The sequence below is a fragment of the Cupressus sempervirens genome, chromosome 5, assembly GCF_028749045.1.
Source record: "Cupressus sempervirens isolate cs-2001-9-10 chromosome 5, ASM2874904v1, whole genome shotgun sequence".
In the NCBI taxonomy this organism is placed as follows: Eukaryota; Viridiplantae; Streptophyta; class Pinopsida; order Cupressales; family Cupressaceae; genus Cupressus; species Cupressus sempervirens.
Window position 1 is genome coordinate 481,514,305 of NC_143122.1, and position 25,014 is coordinate 481,539,318.

Here is a 25,014-nt window from a genome sequence, read left to right on the forward strand (position 1 = left end):
ACGTAACAATAATGGTAATAACTTTCATATTTCCAGAGATCTTTATCGTAGCTACTATCTTCAACATCATGAATGTCGTGAGACCTGTTTTTTCAGAAATTATGGCTAGACTCAAACCTCATGCATATGCACAGCGTTGACATTACAGGGCTGTGGTACTGAGCCCCTTCCATCCCTCCTAGAATAATCACGTCTTGACATTTGTGATTGCAACAAGGAGAGACCATATTATTTCTGAAGTGAAATCGAATAAGCATCCTGAGTGTATTCGAATGTCCATGTGAAGAGTATTGTGATGCTGGGCGTTCAATAGTTTTAGAGGGCTCCTATGGCTGCCGGCAATAATTTCCTTCTAACGTCTTTGATATTTTCATCACTGAGTACTAGATTCAACTCCATCATGGCATTTGGTTGTTGCTAAAATCTTCAAAATTATTATTGCTGCAGTCCATTCGATACCTGTATTCTTTATCATTGAGTCTGATTTATTTTTTTCTTTTATTGCTTCAAGCTGAATCATTTTACTCAGCATTATGTTCTACATGGGCCATCAAAGAATTTGACCATCAGGATTGCTGCTATCTTAAACATAGTCGCTGCTACTTGCTTCATGCAAAACATCCCCTATTATAGTATAACAAATCACTGGCTCTAACATAAACTGTTCATTGTTCCAGATATACATTGTTTCAAATAGCTGACTGTTCATTCTGTCAATCTCTTTAATCACTATCTATGTTTGTTGGGCTATTCTTGCAATGAAATACCATGTATGATGCCACCCTCTATCCCAGATTGTGTCATTTACAACCACAACTCTGATAATGACTTCTCAATATGCAAATATAAATAATATATCAGTCTTCATATTTACATTGATGTTTTTCCATGATCAAAAGCGCTTGTATATTTCGTTTGGTGTTTGTCTCCCTTAAGATATCATTGTGTACTAAACCGTTACTTAGGTAGACAACTTGGGCTTTCATATTCGACAAGCTTGGTCATTGTTATTCTCATTTGTTTCTTTATCAAACTGTAACTATATAACCAATTAAGAGCACTATCCTTTGACAATCAATCAGTGGACATGACATTCTTAACGAATAAATCTTCATAAAAAGCTATTGACATAGATGATGAAATCTGGCAACATATGAATAGTCTTGACATCAATGACAATTCTGCATCATTATAAATGGAGGCCCTAAATTTTGCAAAAAATTAAGGGCTCCATCACAATGAACTATGAAGGGAGCTGTGTCTCTTCCGACATGTCATATCATCTTCAGCATATGATACAAGATGCCAATCTCATCTTTCATTCCACCATAATCAAATGCTCATTAGTTCTCTTTTCTTATACTCTTGGCTATGCTCTTTTTAGCCCCAACAACCTAATTGGCTTATTGGTGCAAGCACATATAGCATATATTAGAGATGGCATCTAAGGGATCACACAGTTCAGATTGTATATAAGAGACAACATCTATTTAAGTGCAAGCATTCATTGATAAGTAGACACATCACTAATCACTTCTAAGCAATTATTTTCCACTGCATAATATTATAGATATACCACATATTAAGCATTTCTAGAAGCATTAAATATCATTTGCATATTTCCATTGCAAATCAGAGATAACATAATCAATCTATCACTGCAAGTGATAGAATTAATCTTTGACATTGTATAGATTCAATGCATATCAGACATTATAATTGCCATATCAAACATACTGTGTGCATCATAATTGTATATTGGACATCACAATTATCAGGTAACTGTCAGTCTGCATATGTTTTGCATTGAATATATATCAGAGATCACACTGATTTTCATTTATCTTCCATTACTTTCTTAATTCATATGCATTTGACATGGTAAGAAGGGAAGTTTGCAGTGATAGCCCCAGCATTCATAGCACAAAAAGGGGACACTGCAAATGCACATAGTGTGTTGGCACCCACTTTGGTTTTGCAAATTTTGGCTCCTTTTTCCTTGTAGCTTTTGGAAAATTATCTCACTTAGATATTATGTGCTAAAGTTACATGGTCTTGATCTTTTCTTTTTTCACATGCTTTATGTTTATCCATGGATGCAGTCTGGCCATGGCCTTTACTGCTGTTCAATCCAATAGCTTCACTTGATTAGCCTTAGATGCTACATAGTTTGTCATTTGTCTCATGGATGTGCCATTAGGTGTGCCTATGTGTCTTATTGTTGGTCTATACTTGTCCCTCATGATCTGCACTTGTTTCATGCCTCACAAGTCTTCCATGATGGTTGGCACTTTGGTTCTAAACCCTAGACGCCAAGCTATATGCTGTCATTATACCGAGTTAATATTTTAAATGGTGCTATAATTTACGTGCAATAGCCTAGGCTCTGAAAACCAGTGTATTGCTTTGTGATTCTGAGTTGACTTGGCATAGGCAGTTGAAAGGATAATTAGCAACACGTTTAAAATCTTGGCACCCCATGCTACTGATCTTGAAAGCTGTGGCCAATGGAAAATTAGGCTGATTAGTCTCTATGGTTTGGCTGCTGCACTTGTTTGTGTGTTGGCCTTTTCCATTAGTCCGTGCTCTCCATATGCCCTTTACCTATGTTTTTTCGCCTTCCTACTCTATTGGGGCTTACTATTTATCATGCGGACTCTTTGCTGAAAGCGACTATCAACTGTCACCTATTAGTGGTGGTGGCGTACAATGTGGTTATTATTTGATGCTACATTGTGAGGCCTAGCCCCTACTGTCCCCAAGTAGCATTATTATGTCTTTTCAAGGCTTTCATGTGGTTGATAAAAATAAAAAATCCGTATAAATTTTTCTTGTGTTGGCCTTACAATGTGATGGGATTTTGATTGGATGATCATGTTTTGACGAGATTTTGAACCATTTACCTGCTCATTGGGCATTGTTCACAAATGATGGGCAATGCCATTGCTAGGGTTTTCCAACTGTTTGACTATAGTAGAGGCCAATGTGATCGTGCAAACAGTTGTGTATAGACATTATCCAGTTAATTTTCTCAATGCATTGATGGCTTTCATGTATGCAATTGGTGTGTGCATAGGTGTATTTGGCTGTGCCTATGCATAGCGAGCGGGGAATTCTTTCTTTCTCTCTCATGACAAAAAAATGGAAAATTTAATCTTGGAGGCACTATTTTTGTATGTTTGGCATTGTCTGCAAACTTTATTGATAGTTATCATTATGACCATGATTAATGTTGCAAATCAGTATTGGGCTTTGGTAGGGTATGGACATGAGTGTGCTGGCTATGCAAGTGTTCTCCTGACTCATGGTCACATTGTAATCTTCACTTCCTAAGCACTTCGACATGGTGGACTATTAGCCTATTCGGTGGGTTCTAGTAGGCTAATGAGTTACGGTTAGGGGACTCATGATGATAATTTGAACCAACTTTTGGCAGTGACAGGTGTTTCGTTGAGCTTAGGCGATTGAGATTCACATCAGACCCCTTTTGGTTTGGTTTTGGACAATTTTTGTATATTATTTTTGGCAAGTAATCTTAGACATTGACTAAGCCATTGTTCAATATTTCTATTTTTAGATATGTTGGTGGATGCATTGGATGTTGGTATTTTTGGTTTTGTTGGGGTCCAGTGTATTTAAATTAAATAATGATTAAATTACATAGTTAAATAATTTTACAGGAATAGAAATTTAATACAATATTTGACAAGCTCATATAGAACAAGACTTTTACCTACCTATCATTATAATAGAAATGAAATAGTTTCTTCTGTCACATGAACATGAAAACTTTCCATAGCTGAATTAATTACTTTCAAGTGAACAGAAATTAGCCTTCACATGAACATAAATATAACTTATAGGTTTTAACCACTTTCAAATGAAATTGAATATAACTATATAATGAAAATAATTGCTTTCATTCAAATAATAACAAGAACATGCGCGAGAATAAGAATATTGTGCTTTTACCCCCTCTGGAAGTTTTGATATCCTTTTTGCCTTTCTAAGAGAGGGAGAGCGCTATCAAAGGCTTTAGCTCCCGACCATTGACCAATGGTCCTCCGTACACTTTCCTTTTGGAAGTAGCCAAACCCTACACAAGAGGTGTTTAGTTGCCATCTGAGTCTAGTGTTTATAATCCACATCACTCTTAGTCAGTCACACTCTTAGTCAGTCACACCCTCTTTCCTTCCTTTACAAGTATGAGCTCTCTCTAACGGGATGTGTATTCTGGTTCATGTGACTGATGGTCACATGCTTCTTGTATTGCATCACCTTGGCCAAGGTTTATAAATATATAGCACTATTTCATTCTACTAGATTCACTACGCTTATTATATAATTGAGTCTAGTTGACTCTCTTGGTCTTGCTGACCCATATCAGACTAATAGTCTTTGTTTACTGGCAAGGACAGTTTGTTTGACCTTAAGGGATCGTGACCCTTAACTGCAACTGCTAATAATTATCATTCTCAATGGCCATATGACCATCTAAGGGGAAGCCCTTAACAACAAACTTTAGCTGTTTATGATTCATGTTTTAAATTTGATTGCGTAAAGTTTTTGCTAAATCCTTGGCTCTTAATCAGACTTTTAATCCAGTCTTATATGCTGAGATTAATCTTCTAAGTAGTATGAATATTGATGAAATTAGTGCTTTTTATAATGCAGATACAATACTGAATATTTAACCTTTTATTGTGATAGAGAATCTTAGATATAAATTGCAGGATATAAAATGCTTATAGGAGCAGACTGCTGTAACTGTGTGTCCTATAGTCTGCATTTACAACCTACTTATATATCCTTTCTAAAGGGTATGTCCCTCAAGGGACATAACCCTTCCTAACTTGGCACCTATAGGAGAGATATTTATATCATTAAATGCTAACATTAGAGATATATTTCTATTCAGAGGAAGTACGGTCTGTACTGTCAAACCTGTAGGTTTATCTTAGTTAATATTCTTAACACTCCCTCTTAACCTGATAATCCTACAAAGAGATATTATATCTAGCAACACCAATACAGATGAAGAAGCAAGAATTAATACTCTATATCTGTCTGTCTCTTCTTAGTATGTGGTATCATAGAAGACATGATATAAAGTCATATTACTAAGCCTGTGATATGACAAATCACTGCCACTAGTGATATCATACAAGATAAATCTGAAGAGTAATTTCTTCATTTATCCAAGTTATGATTTCATAGAAACTGGTATTTCCATATCACAACATGATCCTGAATTTTAAGATCTACTAGAATACAGGATAAACCCGGAGAATGCTAAGATTCTTTCTTTATCCAATTTGTGACCCATGAACATAGCAATGTCAACATCACAATATGATCTTGAACTCATCTAGATCTTACAGTAGAACTTTACTGTTTAGCACATTATCTAAGAGATCGCCACCTCTCATAATGTTTTATACAATGTTTATTATTTTCAGAGATCATCACCTCTTAAAATAATGAATACAAATGAATACAATTGGTGGAGCCCATAACAGTCAATAGCCTGACAAAATAAAATTATTTTATTAATAATCAAGAGAGTACAAATGGATTACAACTCAACCATACCAAGTCTCCTCCTGAAGTGTTCTATCTTCACTCTAGATAGAGGTTTGGTGAGTATGTCTGCTATCTGATCTGCAGTGCAAATGTATTTCAATTTTACAGAATTCTTGTCTACCATATCTCTTACATAATGGTAAGGAATTTCAATATGCTTGGACCTGTCATGAAAAACTGGATTCATTGAGAGCTTGATGAAACTCTGATTATCACAATGAATAATTGTGGGATTCATAGCTTGCCCAAATAATCCCACAAGTAACTTCCTCATCCATACTACTTCTCGGGAGGGAATCGCTGTTGCAATGTATTCGGCTTCTGTGGAACTCTGTGCTACTGAAGACTGCTTTCTACATATCAAGGTCACCGGGAGACGGGGAGACTTCGAAGTCTCCGGTACTGGTACTGGTACCGGTGCGACAATTTTCCAAATAGGAGACGGGGGTACTTGGAGAGGGCAATTTTTTTTTTATATAATTTTTTTTAATAGTTTAAAGAGTCTAATACTAAAAGTAAATATAAAATTTGAAAATAGTAATACTGTAAGACTAAAGTAAATAATAATAGTAATGTCACATTAAAAATTAAAATAGACTCATAGAGTTAAAGATTTCAAAACTCACATGATCACAATATTGTATCTCATAGATATATTTGTTTTTCGAATATTGCATAGGATCACCATCATATCAGATTGATAATCGCTAGGATTATCATTACATATTCAAATTTTAAATTCAAAAAAGTATAGTTTGATGCTGAATTGCCGATATGCAAACAAAAATAAACACTTTGTACAATAAACAAAAAACAGAAATATATCTAGTATTAGTATGTCGATGGTACTATTATCTACTCCACAAGGTTGTGATCATCCATCTCAAGGTCTTCAGCTATCATGCTCTCCAAAAAATCATCGCTCTCCAAAAATATTTTAAATGATTTAGTCATTTAAATTGTTGAATAAAAATAATTTTTTAAAAGTGTTTCTAATGTTTTCAAAGTTATTAATTTATTAAATAAAATATTTTAAATGATTTAATCATTTGATTTAAATTGTTGGTGGTTTTAATTTTTGTATTAAAAACATTAAAATGAGGGCTAAAATATATAAAATTATTTAATATTATATTTTACATTTATATTTTACCAGGAGACTTTGGGGAGACTTCACTTTTTGGATTAGGAGACGGGGAGACTTTAGGAGACTTCGTCGTGAAGTCTCCAACCTTTTTTGAGGTCTCCGGAGACGCGAAAAGTCTCCGAGACGCGTCTCGGTCTCCGAGACACGACTTTTAGGGGGGAGACGGGTCTCCTGGTAATCATGCTACATATCCAAGATATCATTGCTGATCCCAAACTAAAACAACATCTTGAAGTACTTTTCCTGTCTTTAACACTTGCACCCCAATCTGAATCAGTGAATCGATGCAAGTCTAAAGCAACTTTCTCATATTTGAGTCCGAGATTAAGAGTGCCTTGTAAGTATCTCATAATGGGTTTAACTGTGACTAGGTGAATCTCCTTCAGTTCACACATAAACTGACTTAAGGCATTATTTGCATAACAAATATCTGGTCTTGTACTTACTAAGTACATAAAAGACCCCATCATCTGTCTGTAGAGAGTAGAATCCATGGATGGTGATTTTGCAACTGCTTCCTTAAGTTTATGTAGATTAGTCTCCATTGGAGAAGACATAGGTTTGCAATTCCATATTCCAAATTTTTTTAAAATATCTGTGTATACTTCCCTTGATTTAGTATGATACTATCATAATTCTACCGTTCTTCCAGTCCTAGGAAGTAATGAAGGAGTCCTAAATCTTTCATCTCAAATTCTCTCGTTAGATCTTTCTTGCACTAATCTATGGGATGATCATCACCTGTTATTAGTAGATCATCAACATACAGTATCAGAATTGCCATATCATCTTTATCTCTTTTATAATATAAATTTGGATCAGCTTCATTCTTGGAGAATCCTAAGCTGGTCAGATACTTATCAACTCTTCATACCAAGCCGTGGGAGCTTGTTTAAGTCCATAGAGAGCTTTCTTGAGCCTGCAAACAAAAGCGTTAGAATCATGAGTTTCAAATCCTTCAGGTTGCTTTAGACATACTTCTTTTGAAATCTTTCCATTTAGGAATGCTGTTTTCACATCCATTTGATGTACCTTCATTCCCTTTGATGCGAAAATTGTTAAGACTTCTCTTACGGAGGTATATCTGGCAATAGGAGCAAAGGTTTCTTCATAATCAATCCCTTCTTTCTGAGAAAATCCTTTGGCTACAAATCTGGCTTTATACTTCTCAATACTATCGTCAGCAGCATGCTTTATTTTTAATATCCGCTTGGAAGAAACAATAGATTTTCCTTTAGGTTTTGGAACAATTTCCCAAACATCATTTTTCATGATAGATTGGTATTTTTCTGTCATAGCTTCTTTCCAAGCTGTATGTTTAATAGCATCAGAAGGATTGGTTGGCTCTGTTTTGGATAAATCACTTATGTTAGCTGTATAACCAGAGAATGTTTTAGGTCTTTTGCTTTCTCTGATTGTTCCGGAAAGTGCAGCAAAGTTTTGAGCTGCTTCAATTGTTTTAATGGCCCAAAGTGATCTTTTCTTTGAATTTTCTTCAAGGTTCATATTTTGAATTTCATCTTCGATTTCCTCTAAGTTCTCCCTTTGGGACCCAGATTCACTATTTCTTTCAGAATTAGATAAGGAGAAGGTTCATCAAAACTTATGGCTCTTTTGAATACAAGATCTTCTTCAAAGATTACATCTCTGCTAAGTTCAATAGTTTTTTGTCCAGGTATGAAAATCCTATATGCTTTAGAAGTTTCACTATACCCTACAAAAATACCTTTCCTTCCAGAGAGTTCTAACTTGGTTCTCTTTTCTTTTGGAACATGGATATATACAGGACATCCAAAAATTCTAAGATGACTTATATTAGGTTTTACTTTAGTAAATACTTCTTCAGGTGTTTTATCTTTAAGATAGGAGTGAGGACTTTTGTTTTGAATATATACAACAATACAAGAGGCTTCTGCTCAAAGATAATATTCTAGGTTTTGGTCAAAAATCATAGCCTTAGCAGCTTCTATAATTGTCCTATTCTTTCTTTCTGCTACCCCGTTTTGCTCTGGGTTATAAGGAACAATGTACTCCCTTTTAATCTTTGATTCTTTACAAAACCTTTTAAACAAGTCTGAGGTATATTCTCCTCCGTTATCAGTTCTAAGGGCTTTAATTTTATGTCTTGAAAATTTTTCAGTTAATGCTTTGAATTCTTTAAATCTTTGTAGGATTTCTTCTGATTCCTTGCATTTTAAAAAGTAAATCCATGTTTTCTTAGAGAAGTCATCTATGAACAAGATATAATACTAGAATCCTTCAAGAGAAGGAATAGACATAGGTCTACATAAATTTGAATCAATTAATTCTAGTACATTATTTGTTTTCCTAGTACTATCATGAAAGGGAGTTCTGGTGCTTTTACCCAGAGCACACCCTTTGCAAATATTAGGGTGGTCTTTATTTAATTTGGGTAATCCAATAACCATCTTTTCCATAGTTGATAAAGTTTTAAAATTTAGAGGCCTTAATCTTTTGTGCCATATTTCATTTGAATCTTTAGCTTCGTGGACTAGGGCTTGAATGGATTGACTAGATTCTGTATTCAATTCATATAAATATCCCTTTCTTTGACCAATTAACTTTGCTTTCTTGATGGAAGAGTTCTTAGCCCAAGTTAATACTTTGCCATCCACGAATGCAACATTGTGTCCATCATCTTCAAGTGTTGTAATTGAGATTAGGTTTCTTTTGATCCCTGGTACATAGAGTACACCTTTAAGAAGAAGAGTATTTCCTGATTTTAGTTTCAAAGTACAATTTCCAATTCCTTCAATGGAGTGTGCTGAGTTATCACCAATGGTAACTTCACTGTTAACCTTCTCTAATAAAGAATCTAGAGTTTCTTTGTATCCTGTTATATGTCTAGAAGATCCACTATCAATTACCCATGCTTTATTTGAAATTTCATTTGATAGAGAGGAATACAAAACACGGTTCTCAGGATCATAAGTATCTTCTTCTCTAATGACATTTGTACAATTTGCCTGTTGTTTGGAGTTTTTAGGACAATTAGACCTGTAGTATCCAAATTTTTCACATTTTAAACACTTTATTTTAGATAGATCTTTCTTGGGCTTTCCATTCTTTTTCTTGGGCTTTCCATTCTTTTGATTGCCCTTTTTCTTCTTGAAATGCTTCTTCTTGCCTTTATAGGAGTTTGTATTAAGAACGTGAAGTTATTCATCTTCTACTTTTGGTTTCCCTCCTTTCTTTAGTTTTCTGGATTCCTCTTGAAGACAATCATTCTTGAGTCTGTTAAAGTCCGGGAGCTGATCTCTTGCACTTATTCCTTGTGCAAATGTCTCCCATGAATTTGGCAATCCATCTATAGCCATAAGTGTTAATTCTGTGTCACTAATGATGGTTCTATGCTTGATAGTTCATCTCTAATGCTGGCAACTCTTAAGAAGTAAGAACTTATCGATTCTCCTTTCTTTATCTGAATGTGATTCTGTTGACTTTTTAGTGCAAGAACCCTGGTTGCATTGTTTACTTCATAGGCATTTTGTAATGCATTCATCATATCAAAGGCAGTTTGATGTTTTGTAAGCATAGGTACAATATCATTTTTAACTCCATCCAAGATGATTTGAATAACTTTTCTATTTCCTTTGCTCCAGATAGATTTGTGAGGTTCAATTGAGGGTTGTTTGGATGCTCCATCAATGAATTGTTTTACATTGTTCTCTTCAAGAATCATCATGATTTTGAACTTCCAGGCTTCAAAGTGCTCTTTCCCATCAAACCTGTCCTCGGGTCTGATTGTGTAAGCCATGGAAGATAGAAGATTGTTGCTTGATGTGTACAAAGTTTGATTACTGAAATTTAGCAGAGCCTAGGTTCTATTACCAGAGCTCTGATACCGTGTAAAGTTTCTGCTAAATCCTTATCTCTTAATTAGACTTTTAATCCAGTCTTATATGCTGAGAATGATCTTCTAAGTAGTATGAATATTGATGAAATTAGTGCTTATTATAATGCAGATAAAATACTGAATATCTAACCTTTTATTGTGATAGAGAATCTTAGATATAAATTGCAGGATATAAAATGCTTATAGGAGCAGACTGCTGTAACTATGTGTCCTATAGTCTGCATTTACAACCTACTTATATATTTGCATTTACAACCTACTTATATATCCTTTCTAAAGGGTATGTCCCTCAAGGAACATAACCCTTTTTAACTTGGCACCTATAGGAGATATATATATATATATATATATATATATATATATATATATATATATATATATATATATATATATATATATATATATATATATATATATATATATATATATATATATATATATATATATATATATCATTAAATGCCAATATTAGAGATATATTTCTATTAAGAGGAAGTACGGTCTATACTGTCAGATCTGTAGGTTTATCTTGGTTAATACTCTTAACAGATTGTATATAATTCATTCATTCAATTTTCTTCCCTAAGAATGTGAATGATTACCTTTCCTGCCCTTGCATGATTATGATTTGGTTTATTTTCTTGTTGTTATGTTTCAGCTAGCACTGGCTCTAGGTTAAGACTTACCCTACGTTCGAATTCAGACATAATTTATATAAAGCTAAGATTTAACATTTTTCCTTATAATGCATATTTCTAACTCACTGATTCATTCAAATTTTTCCTCATTTCAATTTCCTAATTAAAACTTACATTCTAATCAAGGTTTGATCCAATGATTCTTATAGAGTTGAAGAAGATACACAAGTAAGAATGTAGTTTTCTCATTGATGACATGCTGTCATAATTATATGAAGTATAATTACTCTGAGATATTAATTATAGCTTATGATAATTATAATATTCTTGTGTAGATATTTTGTAATGTTCTGCCAAAGGGCCCTCGACACATAGAATAAGGCATGTTTTATTTTTATTTTTTTGAAACAATTACATTAACATGTGCTCAACGTTCATTAACATTGCATTCAAGATGAAGTTAAGGACAATGATCACACAATGATTGTTCATAGCAAAAGTCTTAACACACTTCCAAGGGTTCCAAGACACCCATTTATGCAACTGAGATGAAATCAAATGCTCCTCGAGTTACTAGCATCACTCATATTAAGTGTCCAACAAGCTAAATGTGAAGCCAAGTGGATCAAGAATAAACTACATATAGAGTAGGTAAGGTCAATCCTTTGATACCTCGGTGACTATCTAGGTGTTGGAGATTGTAGCTGCGATAAAGATCTTTATCTCTGCCTGTTAATACCATTATAATCGCCTTCATCTGAAAAGGACATTTATGATGAAGTGTAATAGTATACATAAAGACATATGTCATATTTCATGCATTAAGGCATGCAAATACAAAGAGTTGTATTTGAAAATAAAGAGTTATGTTTTGTAAATTGAAGAGACCTTCGATTGTAATGTGAAGAGTCTCTCTTTATGTTATATATTTCATCAAGTGAAATTAATTTTATACTTGAATATTTTATTATCAAAAAAATGATTTTATGTTGTTTGGCTGGGTTTTTCCCTTCATTCGTGAAGGGTTTTCCTAGGGTAATTTCTAGTATTTGTTTTAGTTCTTCCTTATTGATGTTTATCATCTTGATTTCTGGGCATTTATACAACATGGTATCAGAGCATAGTTAGATAAGGTCAATAAGGGTGTGTTGAATTTTGGTAGCTTCGAGACAAATCTTTTGTTCTCCTGGTCGGTGTCGGTTTTTCCTTTCATATTGAATTTTTTTTTAGTTGGACAAGGTCGTGTTTAATGTTGTCTTATTTTGATATTCTCCTGCTGTCATCATGTTTCGTGGCTCTCATCTTTGACAACTTCAAGTCATTCATTGTTGAGCATTTTATCTTATTTACACCAAAAATTCAATTAAAAGCACCACGTCTTTGAGTGGTGGAATGGCTGAAGCATCGTCTTGAGAGTTATTTTCTTTGCATACATTCTCTAGTCTGGGTAGTCGTAGAGACACACATGCAGTTTCATTTAGTTTTCTTCATTTGGAATCCTTTGTTTCAGTTATTGCAAAAGTGTATGAAGCATTTATATCATTTTGTATTTCTTTCCATTTTGTTGTGCAATGTGCTTTATTATTCTGTAGCCATGTTATCTCTCCATCATGCAGACACAGTCTTGCCACTGTTGCTGTATTATGATGATTGAACGCAATGTGTTGTGCTTCAAGCTTCATTGCTTTTTTTTTCCTGCTCATATATATGGTTATATCTCATCTGTTACCATAATGAATCCCTTCTTCAGCTCCAAGTCTTGTATCGTCTTTGTGTGTGCGCGATATTCTCATCACATGTATTCTTGGCTGTTGAGTCGAGCATAGTTTTAGACATCTTTTTGTGTGATTTAGTTTCATTTCTCAGATTTAATGTGTTGTCCTTGTCACTTGTTGTGATGACTTGTCATTGCCATTTCTTTTTCTTCCATGATTGGTTTCATCTCTCTGTTATTGGAAATGTCTATTTGTATTCCTTGGAAGCGACAATTCATCTCTCAAAAAGTTTCAATTGCGCATTTCAAACTCAGAACAGTTATCACTGCAGAGTGGAAGGCACATCCTCTATTCCACATTTTTTCTTGTCAAAGAGAGATTTTTAAGTCTCTATGGCCATTTAGTGTTATCTTTGAAAGGATGTAGTGATTTGCTTTTACTATTTAGTAGCTGCGGTGTTCGAGCCAGATCATAACAAACCAACTCATAAGACTAAGTCGACTCCTCTTGCAAACTCGGAATACAAAATATTCTTTGATAAAAATGAGTAAAGGAAATTGAACCAATAAAGAATTTTGGAGCTGCAGTTTGGAGTAATGTCAGGCATACGTGCAGTTAAGTTGAAGCTAGGATATTACAAGATGTATGTATCTCTTACCATCTGTTCAGACTTGCCTTCCATTATGGAAGATGACTTTTTAATTTTTGCCTAGGTATTTTCATATTATTGGGAGATATTCATAGAGTATGCTGTATATATTTTTGTGAGGAACTTCGTTAGGGCAACAACTGTTATCTGAAAATGTTTCTATACCTTCACATATTATTGTGTCTGTTCAGGAATCACATATTTCTTACTTTTCCTGCTGTATGTTCTTAGAGCACATTGATTTTTTGAAGCAGGTTCATGCCCAAGCACATAAGACTGGATTAAACTCTAATTGATTTGTAGATTAATGCTCTTGTCAAAGTACGCACATAATGTATTTGATACTGTAAAGTGATTGCAACATACAAAGTTAGTATATTGGGCAGTGGCTTAGTATCCTGCCATTTTATGAAGACCAAAATCTGGAAAAGCTAATCATGAGATAAGCTTCCTTCTATCATTGAATAATTGGTTGTTGTCATATCATGGAAAATAATGTATGACCATAATTTCTTTATGATAGATTGATTTTATTAATCTCTCTTGTTTGCAGGATGTAACAAGAATCATGAGATGGAGATGTTGCTTATTGAATCGAATTAATGATAATTTGCATATGAGATTCAAAGGGAACTTGTGATGCAAAGGGAGATGCTCAGCCTCAGAGGGAGGTTGCATGCTCTTGCTTATTGTTGTGATAAAAGTAGTTCTTGATTAAGAGGGAGTTCTTATGGAATCCCCATCATTCTCATATATGTTGTTAATGTTTTTGATGTTAAGACTCTTGTTGGTTTTAAGTCTTAAGTATGATTGGTGTTTTATTAATAATAGTTATAAGGTCAACCTGATTACTCTCACTTATGAGAGATTCATAGTGAGCATCATGTAGAGCGAGTCCATGATGTCATCACGCTGAGAGATTTTGTGATGGGAGTTGGAATTATTGTTTGAGACTCCATGATTGTATCACGTTGAGAGATTCCTTGATGGGAGTTGGAATTATTGTTGAGAGTCTATGACTATATCACGCTGAGAGAGTCCGTGATAAAATGCTGGTTGTAAACCTTACTAACTTGTCATGTTGAGAGATTCCATGAGAACATCACGTTGAGTGAGTTTGTGATGAAAGGTGATTGTGATTTTTGCAAGTTTGTCATGTTGAGAGATTCCATGATAGCATCATGTTGAGTGAGTCAGTGATGAAAGGTGATTGTGATTTTTGCAGGTTTGTCATTCCATGACAACATCACATTGAGCGAGTCCGTGATGAAAGTTAAATGTGATTTTTGTAGGTTTTTCATGTTGAGTGATTCCATGGTTATTAGTTATGACTAAATGATTCCATCTATCATGTTGAGTGATTCCATGATTATGAGTAATTATTACAGGTCTATCATGTTGATTGATTCCATGAGTATTAACAATGAGTAAATTTTTCTCTTAGTATCATGTTGAGAGATTCCATAAGAACTGGTTGTGTTTCTTGCAGGGTTTTCATGTTGAGTGATTCCATGAATTTTATAGGATCCATGTGATTAGATTGACATTTTGGTTGCATCCTTATGTGATTATTTAGCTAAAGATTCCATGGTTACTAGTTATGACTAAATGATTCCATCTATCATGTTGAGCAATTCCATGATTTTGAGTAATTGTTACAGGTCTATTGTCATGTCCCCATTTTGGAGGCAATTTGATTTAATTAATTTAATTAATTAGGTTGTCCAAAATAATGAATATTTTATGAGGATGACTAATTAATTATTTTAATTAAATAAATAAGTGGTATTAAGTTAATTATTTATAAAGTTATCAAATAAATAAATATTAAAAGGTAACTTTATATTTAATTAATTTAATAAAGTGACTTGAATTATAAAATATTTTATAAAGTCATTTAATAGATAAAATAAAATAATGTTCTAGAAGCTTCTGGAGAAAGTGGAGAAAAAAGAATAAATAGGCACTGCGGGCTTCATTTTAATCATCCAGATTTGTTGTTGTTGATGTTGACGTTTGTTGATGTGCATTGTGGAGCCTAGGGTTTCTGCAATAGTCACAACTAGCCATTGAGAACGAAAACTCTCAATTGGTACGCAATTTTGAGGGTGTGAAATATCACTTGAATTATTGCAGCTGGGAGGAAGATACTTCAGTCTTCTATTTGTGCTACATTGAGAAAAAATATTTGTGGCCATTGAGAACGAAAACTCTCAATTGGTACGCGATTTTGAGGGTGTGAAATATCACTTGAATTATTGCAGCTGGGAGGAAGATACTTCAGTCTTCTATTTGTGCTACATTGAGAAAAAATATTTGAGTACAAAAAGAAGGCCGAAAAAGCAGTTCGAAAAAGCAGGCCGAAAAAGCAGTTCGAAAAAGCAGGCCGAAAAAGAAGTTCGAAAAAAGTAGGCTGAAAAAGCAGTCTGAAAAAAGCAGGCCAAAAAAGAAAAACCGAAAAAGCAGGCCGAAAAAAGCAGGTCCGGAAAAGCAATCCAAAAAAAAGAAAAGAAAAGAAAAAAAGCAATCCGAAAAAGCAAAGAAAATTATTACAGCCATCTACAATCAGGGGCGGCAGCTAGAGAGGCACGACTTGGGCACTTGAGGAGGTTATTTTCTGTTCAGTGGTATTGCAATACATCTATTCTCTAAGGCGACTTCATATGCCAGGTCTGATGTGTATTTTCATAGTTGCCTTTCACTATAGAGTGCTGTTGTAATTGTCATTTCGTATCAGACCTATCATTCATTAATAGATACATCATTCATTTTTACATTCCTCACAATGGTATCAGCAATCCATGGCTTTAGTTGTATTTAATCATGCATGTGATTGGCGTACTGCTATAGGGGAGTATTGAAGTTAGATATTTAGTATTGCATTAGTTTTCATTGGCAGTTGTAGGTGCATATTACTTTACCAGCAATCATCATATTTTGATATCTTTGTAAATGCCAAGAGTTTTGGCTAACTTAGTATGAATATTGTATTGGATACTCATTCTCAATCAAGGAGATACAATTGCTGGTCATTAATAGTTGTCCTTGAGCGTTAGTATATCATTTTTTATCAGCCAGTTAGCTTGCATACCAACTGTTTGTTAAAATACTAGTTGGCTGTAGGTGATCATTTTCATTATTAGAACTCATATATGCATTCACTATTGCCAAAATTAGTTGCATATTTATGTTAGGACATTGTTTAGACAATTTGGAGTCTTTGTAAGCATTCTCTTTGAGGCAAATCCAAACAAGAATCACTGCAGCAATCTGAAAAGTTATATCAGTCAGAGGACCCTTGCTTGCAAAAGTGTTTGACGAAATGTCAAACAACTGAAGTATAAAGATTTTTGGTGTTGGAAGAAGTTATAACCTATGGGGCTATTACATCTATCATGTTGATTGATTCCATGATTATTAACAATGAGTAAATTTTTCTCTTAGTATCATGTTGAGAGATTCCATGGTTATTAGTTATGACTAAATGATTCCATCATTTCATGTTGAGTGATTCCATGGTTATTAGTTATGACTAAATGATTCCATCTATCATGTTGAGCGATTCCTTGATTATGAGTAATTATTACAGGTCTATCATGTTGATTGATTTCATGATTATTAACAATGAGTAAATTTTTCTCTTAGTATCATGTTGAGAGATTCCATAAGAACTGGTTGTGTTTCTTGTAAGGTTTTCATGTTGAGTGATTCCATGAATTTTATAGGATCCATGTGATTAGATTGAAATTTTGGTTGCATTCTTATGTGATTATTCAACTAAAGATCTCTCTCTCGCTAAGAGGGAGTGTTGGAGATTGTAGCAGCAATAGAGATCTTTATCTTTGGGTGTTAATACCATTATACTCACCTCCAACTGAATTTGACATTTATGATAAATTATAATATTAAATATAAAGACATGTGTCATACTTCATGCGTTAAGGCATGGAAATACGGAGAGTTGTATTTGAAAATAAAGAGTTATGTATGAGAATTCAAGAGACCTTCGGTTGTAATGTGAAGAGTCTCTCTATATGTTATATATATTGCATCAAGCGAAAGGCACTGTACACTTGAATATTTTATTATCAATAAAATGATCTTTTGTTGTGTGGCTAGGTTTTTCCCTTCATTCTCGAAGGGTTTTCCTAGGTTAACTTTTGGTGTTTGTTTTAGTTCTTCCTTATTGATATTTATCATCTTGATTTTTGGGCATATATCCAACACTAGGTTCATTTTTAAAAACCAATTGAAATGTTCCTCTGAACTACATTTATTAGTTCATTTAACCATCAAGCCATTTTGAGAAATCAATTAGGAAAAATCTTAACATTTTATAAAACAACTCGAAAACCAAAAATGATTCAGAAAAACAAGCTTCCAAGCTAGATAGAGTGGAGATGTTAAAAAAATTAAATTTCGTTTCGTAGGTGTAGATGCCAATTTGGAGAAATCACCTGCTCATTTTGGCCTATCTTAGTCAAGTGAGGTGTAGATGCTAAACTATAGATGAAGACGCCAGTCTGTAGAAATGGCTTGGTTTAGAGAGAAAATGTCTTAGTGTAGTGGTGCAAAGACACTACTCCCTAGGTGAAGATACTAATCTGTGTGATGGAGCTCAATTTTTTGGGAAAATTTAGGACCTCTATTTAAGAAATAATGTTGAAAATTTGATAAAGCACTAATGTTAATGTTGAAAGCATGAAAACAAAGACCGTGAGAGATGGATACATCCTGAAATTAATGTGACTGGGCAGATTCATAAAGAAAGAAAAGGCAGAGTATATGGAATATGCAATGAAGAGAAACAATAGTATATAGAGTTCACTGTGATCAGTAAAAGATATACATAAGTTGAGCCTCATCAAAAGTATAAACATAGATTGAGTATATCAGATGCTTGGTATGGATGTGAAACTTTGGTCTTCATGAATGACACCTCAACTATAACATCCAATACAAAACCCTCAACTGGATCATTATCAATGTTTTGACTTTATGTTAAGAACCAATTTCTCAGCACACTTAGGAAAGCTTTCAAAAATGATCAAGGACATGTTTCTATCTTCGAATGATAATGTGGAGAGATGTTCAGGCATAAGTGAAAGCAAGTAGGTGTACTACAAACAACAAATCGACATCTGCATTGAGTCCCAAGTTGGACATCATGTTCGCATGTTAAATACAAAACCAATATTATGAGCAGTGATTATCGTTTGGGCACGACAAGTTAGAGGCAGCATTTTCAAAGATTGTTGTTTGGGATTTATGTCCGATGATTGGAGCCACACACCGTTCAAAATCGGAGGAATAGTTGATACCTTGTTTTGAAATTTGTGTCCATCGATTGTGCTTGCAACAGGAAAAAAATAGGGTCAAGACATTGCTAAAGTTCTGTATGAATTGGATGAATTAGATATGATGTCCAAAACTGAACAAGCTCCTTCCGATAGCAGAAGATACCCTAGTTTCTAGGAGTGCATGAACCGAATGGAGTTTGTGTGTGATTGAAGAAAGCTTCCATCAAAGCTTTTTTGATAGGAGAATACAAAAGCGATGAATTTAGTATTCACAGCAAGAGAAATAAATATATGAAATATTGATTTACAGAAGCAATCTAGTCTATGCCAAAAATCAACGCTTGTTTTCCAAAGTTATAACTATGGAGATACCGTCAATGATTAAAAGGGCTCGAGAGATATATTAAAGTGCTTATAATAATAAAAGATTAAAAGGTGTTATTACTAAAGGTTTGTTTAATTAAGAATATATTATTTAGAAGAAAAGTTGTATCCTTTCATAAATGAAGGGACACTTTACTTCTATTTTCAATATATAAATAAGAATGTACTATATTCCAAAAAGAAAAAGATCCAAGATTCGACATTCATATTCTCTCAACAAGAATTGTTTTATATTTATTTGTATGTAGGAATAAGTGCTTAAATATGACTTGTAATATAAATTCAATTATTTTATTTTAATAAAATAAAGTGTCCTTTGTTTATTATTAAAAGTGTGGAGATTTAAACTGCAGATGAATTGTCCTTTGTAATTATTTTTTGGAATTCTGTATACAATTTAAATGTCGAATAAGTGGACATGGTCATTTAGCATTTTAAATTCAATCATCATAGATATTGTGAAATAATAAATTGTTTCCATCTCTGTGTCCAATTTGTCTCCTTGCTAGAGGAGTTAAAGTTCAATCTATACTAATTTAAGATTGCATAATATTTGGTCTGTCACATCTTGATTATTTAATTGTTGGCAGTTCAAGTGCATAAGAACTTTATAAAGTTGTACGTGAAAATTCACTGAGTTTGACACTATTGCCCGGATGAGTAGAGGCATTGGTCTTTTTATTATTGAAGTCAAAAAGTCTATAACTTCCTTCCTACAAGCATCAAATTAATTATTATTCAATTATACAAAACATATAACCATTATCCAGCATCCAATTTTCATTTTAATTGAGTTCGAGGACCTTGCTAGTCGAAGAACTCCAGAAGTTTAAATTCGCTTTAGAAAAGCTCTGAACCAAGTGATCAGGGTCTAGGAGAAGGTCTACCCACCTAGGTGTAGTAGAGCCTAAAGTGTAGGGGAATCAGGAAGTATTTTGTTTGTTGGCCAGGACTGATTGAGAAGTCCTATCGGAGAAGTGGCAGGCTCTTGGATTTCCAATCTGCAGTTTTGGGAACCAACAGATTGGCGACTCTACTAGGGAGAGCTGCTCGCAATAGGTGTTGTGTAGTTACCCAGAGTTTCAGATTTCGTAAGACCAGAATCAGAAGGTAGTTCTATCAGTTTGATTGAAAGCGTATTTTGCTGGAAGTAAGAACGCGAAAGATCAACAAATTATTACATTTCTCGAAAGAGGTGGCGACTCTATTCAATAAAATTATAGTTGATAACTCTGCCGAGGGAGAAGACTCAGAAGGAAGTGATTTGTTTGTGTACTATGGAGAATATGTACTATGATTAGGAAATGGATCTATGTTACACCATGGAGGAAGTAGACATACACCCCCTCGATGTATTTTTCAATTTGGAAAGATATGAAGATGAGACATCGACACACTTATTTATAAGGATGGTGGATATTTTTCGGGAAGTACCTTTAGACATCATGCCTTCACGCAACGAATTGATAAGAAAGTTTCGTGAATTGGGAATCTCGCCAAAAGATCCTAATTTGATGCTTCTCTTCCAAATATTGGATGAAAGTCCGAGTTATATATCTCCTTTGGATGCATATTTGAATTTAGAAAAGCAAGAAGATGAATTTGCAACACAATTTTTTATGAGGATGTTTAATGCTTATCAAGAAATACCTTCAGAATACAGACCTCCATCATCTGCTCTTCTCAACAGGATGTGAGATCTAGGTCTCTTGTATGATCATCAATTTCTTAACTTTCTCAAACTCATGGATAATGAACTAGTTGCAGAGAAAAATGAATGCGAGATTGAAGTTACATATGAGTCAAATGAAATTTCAGATTCAAATGCAGAAGAAATTTGTGGACAGTTTGAGGAGGAATTTGATTATGATGATACTTATATGCCTTCAAATGACAGTGAATGTGAAAATGAGGAAGAGGATTTTCTAAGTGTGGAAGAAATTTCAGCCTGTCAAATCTGGAATATCAGAAACATATTGAAAAGATCCAATTTTTTTCTCAAATCACCATGGTGAGCAAGGTGATGGATCAGTGCATTCTAAAGGGGTATTGAATGAAGGAGATGGTAATTCACATGAATCATATAGTGAGGATGAAGTAGAACTGCATACAATGTATGAACATGGGGAAGTTTCAGAAGATAATGTAGTTGAAGACATTAGTCTTGTTGATGACACACTTGATGATCCAAATGAAAGCTCTCATGATAGTATGCCTCAATTTTCTATATTCTTGAATCCATTGTTCGAAGAAGTGATAGAAGATACATCTGAATTCACCAATTCTCAAATCCATTGTTTGAAGAAGACTTCCAATGCAATCAAATTCATCAGCAAAATGACGAAGATAACAGGCCAAATTTTGAAGTTGATAAAACTTATGTTGTGCATTCAAAAGGTCAGACGTCTTTTAGTTCATCCTATGAGTAGGAGGTCCAGCAAATATGTAAGGACAAAATGGAATCAGCTAGGCATAGTGGGGAGAATGTGTTGAAGAATAGTGGTGCAAGTTCTCCAAATATCCTACCTAATCCAATTTTTGATAAGATTAAAGTAATGTCTCCTAAATATGAGTTATCTTAAAAACCATATTATGATGAGAAGCAACATATGGACTATGAGGATGGAATAGATTGTGTGCAAAGGGACAATCAAGCAAAGAAAGTTGATCTAGATGCCAATATGACAAATCAAATGCATGGGGATCCTCCATTCAGCAAAGATCACTATGCTTGTGATGAATTCTCAAAAGTTAAACGTAAGTCGGATACTAAGGAATGCTTTGATGAAGCGGAAGCAATGAGCATTGTCCATAAAGATGATGGATGTAATACATCAAGGTCCAAAGTGTTGAATGATCAGAACTATGTGTTTGATAAAGGGAAGAATGGATGTTCACTTTTTGGGGGGCCTGGGGCCACCCAATTTCACCATGCATCATGTTAAGCATGGATGCTCGATCTGCTCCTCTAGAGATAGCTGGAATCTCATTAGGCCCACAAGGGGCATATGTCCCCAACAAGAGCCATTGATGGAGCTCGATTTTTTGGGAAAATTTAGGATCTCCATTTAAGAATAAATGTTAAAAATTTGATAAAGCACTGATGTTAATGTCGAAAGCATGAAGACAAAGACTATGAGAGATGGATACATCCTGAAATTAATGTGACTGGGCAGATTCAGAAAGAAAGAAAAGGCAGAGTATATGGAATATGCAATGAAGAGAAACAATAGTATATAGAGTTCACTATGATCAGTAAAAGATATACTAAGTTGAGCCTCATCAAAAGTATAAACATAGATTGAGTATATCAGATGCTTGGTATGGATGTGAAACTCTGGTCTTCATGAATGACACCTCAACTATAACATCCAATACAAAACCCCCAACTGGACCATTATCAATGTTTTGACTTTATGTTAAGAACCAATTTCTCAGCACACCTGGGAAAGCTTTCGAAAATGATCAGGGACATGTTTCTATCTTCAAACGATAATGTGGAGAGATGTTTGGGCACGAGTGGAAGCAAGCAGGCGTCCTCAAAACAACAAATCGACATCTGCATTGAGTCCCAAGTTGGACACCATGTTTGCACGTTAAATACAAACGCAATATTATGAGTAGTGATTACCGTCCGGGCACGACAAGTTAGAGGCAGCGTTTTCAAAGATTGTTGTTTGGGATTTATGTTTGATGATTGGAGCCACGCACTGTTCAGAATTGGAGGAATAGCTGATATTGTGTTTTGAAGATTCATGTCCATCGATTGTGCTTGCAATGGGAAAATAATGGGGTCACGTCATTGCTAAAGTTTTGTATGAATTAGATATGGTGTCCAAAACTAAACAAGCTGCTCCCGATAGTAGAAGATGCCATAGTTTCCAGGAGTGTATGAACCGAATGGAGTTTTGTGTGTGATTAACAAAAGCTTCCATCAAGGCGTTTTGACAGGAGAATACAAAAACGTTGAATTTAGGATTCACGACGAGAAATAAATATATGAAATATTGATTTACACAAGCAATCCGGTCTATGGCAAAAATCAATGCCTGTTTTCCAATGTTATAACTATGGAGATACCGTCAATGATTAAAAGGGCCCAAGAGATATATTAAAGTGCTTTAATAATAAAAGATTAAAAGGTGCTATTACGAAAGGTTTGTTTAATTACGAATATATTATGTGGAAGAAAAGTTGTGTCCTTTCATAAATGAAGGGACACTTTACTTCTATTATATAAATAAGAGAAGTATTATATTCCAAAAAGAAAAAGATCCAAGATTCGACATTCACATTCTCTCAACAAGAAGCATTTTATATTTATGTGTATGGAGGAATAAGGGCTTAAATATGAATTGTAATATAAATTCAATTATTTTATTTTAATAAAACAAAATGTCTTTTATTTATTATTAAAGGTGTGGAGATTTAAACTCCAGATGAATCGTCCTTTGCAATTATTTTTTGGAATTCTATATACAATTTAAAAGTCGGATAAGTGGACATGGTCATTTAACATTTTAAATTTGATCATCACAGATATTGTGAAATATTAAATTGTTTCCATCTCTGTGTCCAGTTTGTCTCCCTGCCAGAGGAGTTAAAGTTCAATCTGGACTAATTTAAGATTGCGTAATATTTGGTCTTTCGCATCTTGATTATTTAATTGTTGGCAGTTCAAGTGCATAAGAACTTTATAAAGCTGTATGTGAAAATTCATTGAAGTTGACTCTATTGCTTGGATGAGCAGTGGCACTGGTCTTTTTATTATTGAAGTTAGAAAATCTATAACTTCCTTCCTACAAGCATCAAATTAATTATTATTCAATTATACAGAACATTCAACCATCATCCAACATCCAATTTTCATTTTAATTGAGTTCGAGGACCTTGCTAGCCGAAGAACTCCAGAAGTTTAAATTCGCTTTAGAAAATATCTGAACCAAGTGATCTGGGTCGAGGAGAAGGTCTACCCACCTAGGTGTAGTGGAGCCTAAAGTGTAGGGGAATCAAGAAGTATTCCTGTTCGTTGGCTAGAACTGATTGAGAAGTCCTATCGAAGAAGTGGTAGGCTCTTGGATTTCCAATTTGCAATTTTGGGAATGAACACGGTGTAGGCACAACGTTGATTTGAAAGCTACGGTCCAAATACTTAGCGAAAAATCAAGGTAAACTCAACCTACTAAAAAATGAGGCTTAAATACACATCTTTCCTCATCAAGGGTACAAATACATATCCCTCGAGGTCCACTTCACTTGATTCAATATACAACAAATAACAATTTACATTATCCTTTTATTAAAAGTACTATAAACGAAAATGAAGGGAGAGATAAGTGCAAGATGGTATGGTGATCTTGCCTTTGGATCCAAAGTGGAACCCATATGAGGGTCTCCAATAGTGGTTTGTCACGCCACTTGATCATGTGATACTCTCAAATCTACCCTGTCGTTCTTGTGGAGATAGTAACACGACCCAAAAAAGGAAGCAATGCATAAAGAAGGTTTAGGCTTATACACACTAAACAAGCAAAGACACAAACAATGCAATCTCAATGTATACCATGCAGGGGGAAAACACCAAGTCAAGGTCCATGAAGTCATTGCTCTTAAGCATACAAGAATTCTCTCGAATTGATTGAAATGTCAACCATGTATAATTTGATGCCACATGTGTGGCATATTCTTTGGGTAAGATCCAATATCATCATGTGCAAGCAT

At 34.3% G+C, this 25,014-nt stretch overlaps 1 protein-coding gene across 7 annotated transcripts in view; it reads left to right on the forward strand.

The window, feature by feature from the left end:
- The window catches only part of LOC149556843 (PROTEIN TARGETING TO STARCH (PTST)), a 261,217-nt gene that overhangs the window by 5,968 nt on the left and 230,235 nt on the right, over positions 1 to 25,014 (forward strand). The gene's annotated exons all lie outside the window — the stretch shown is intronic.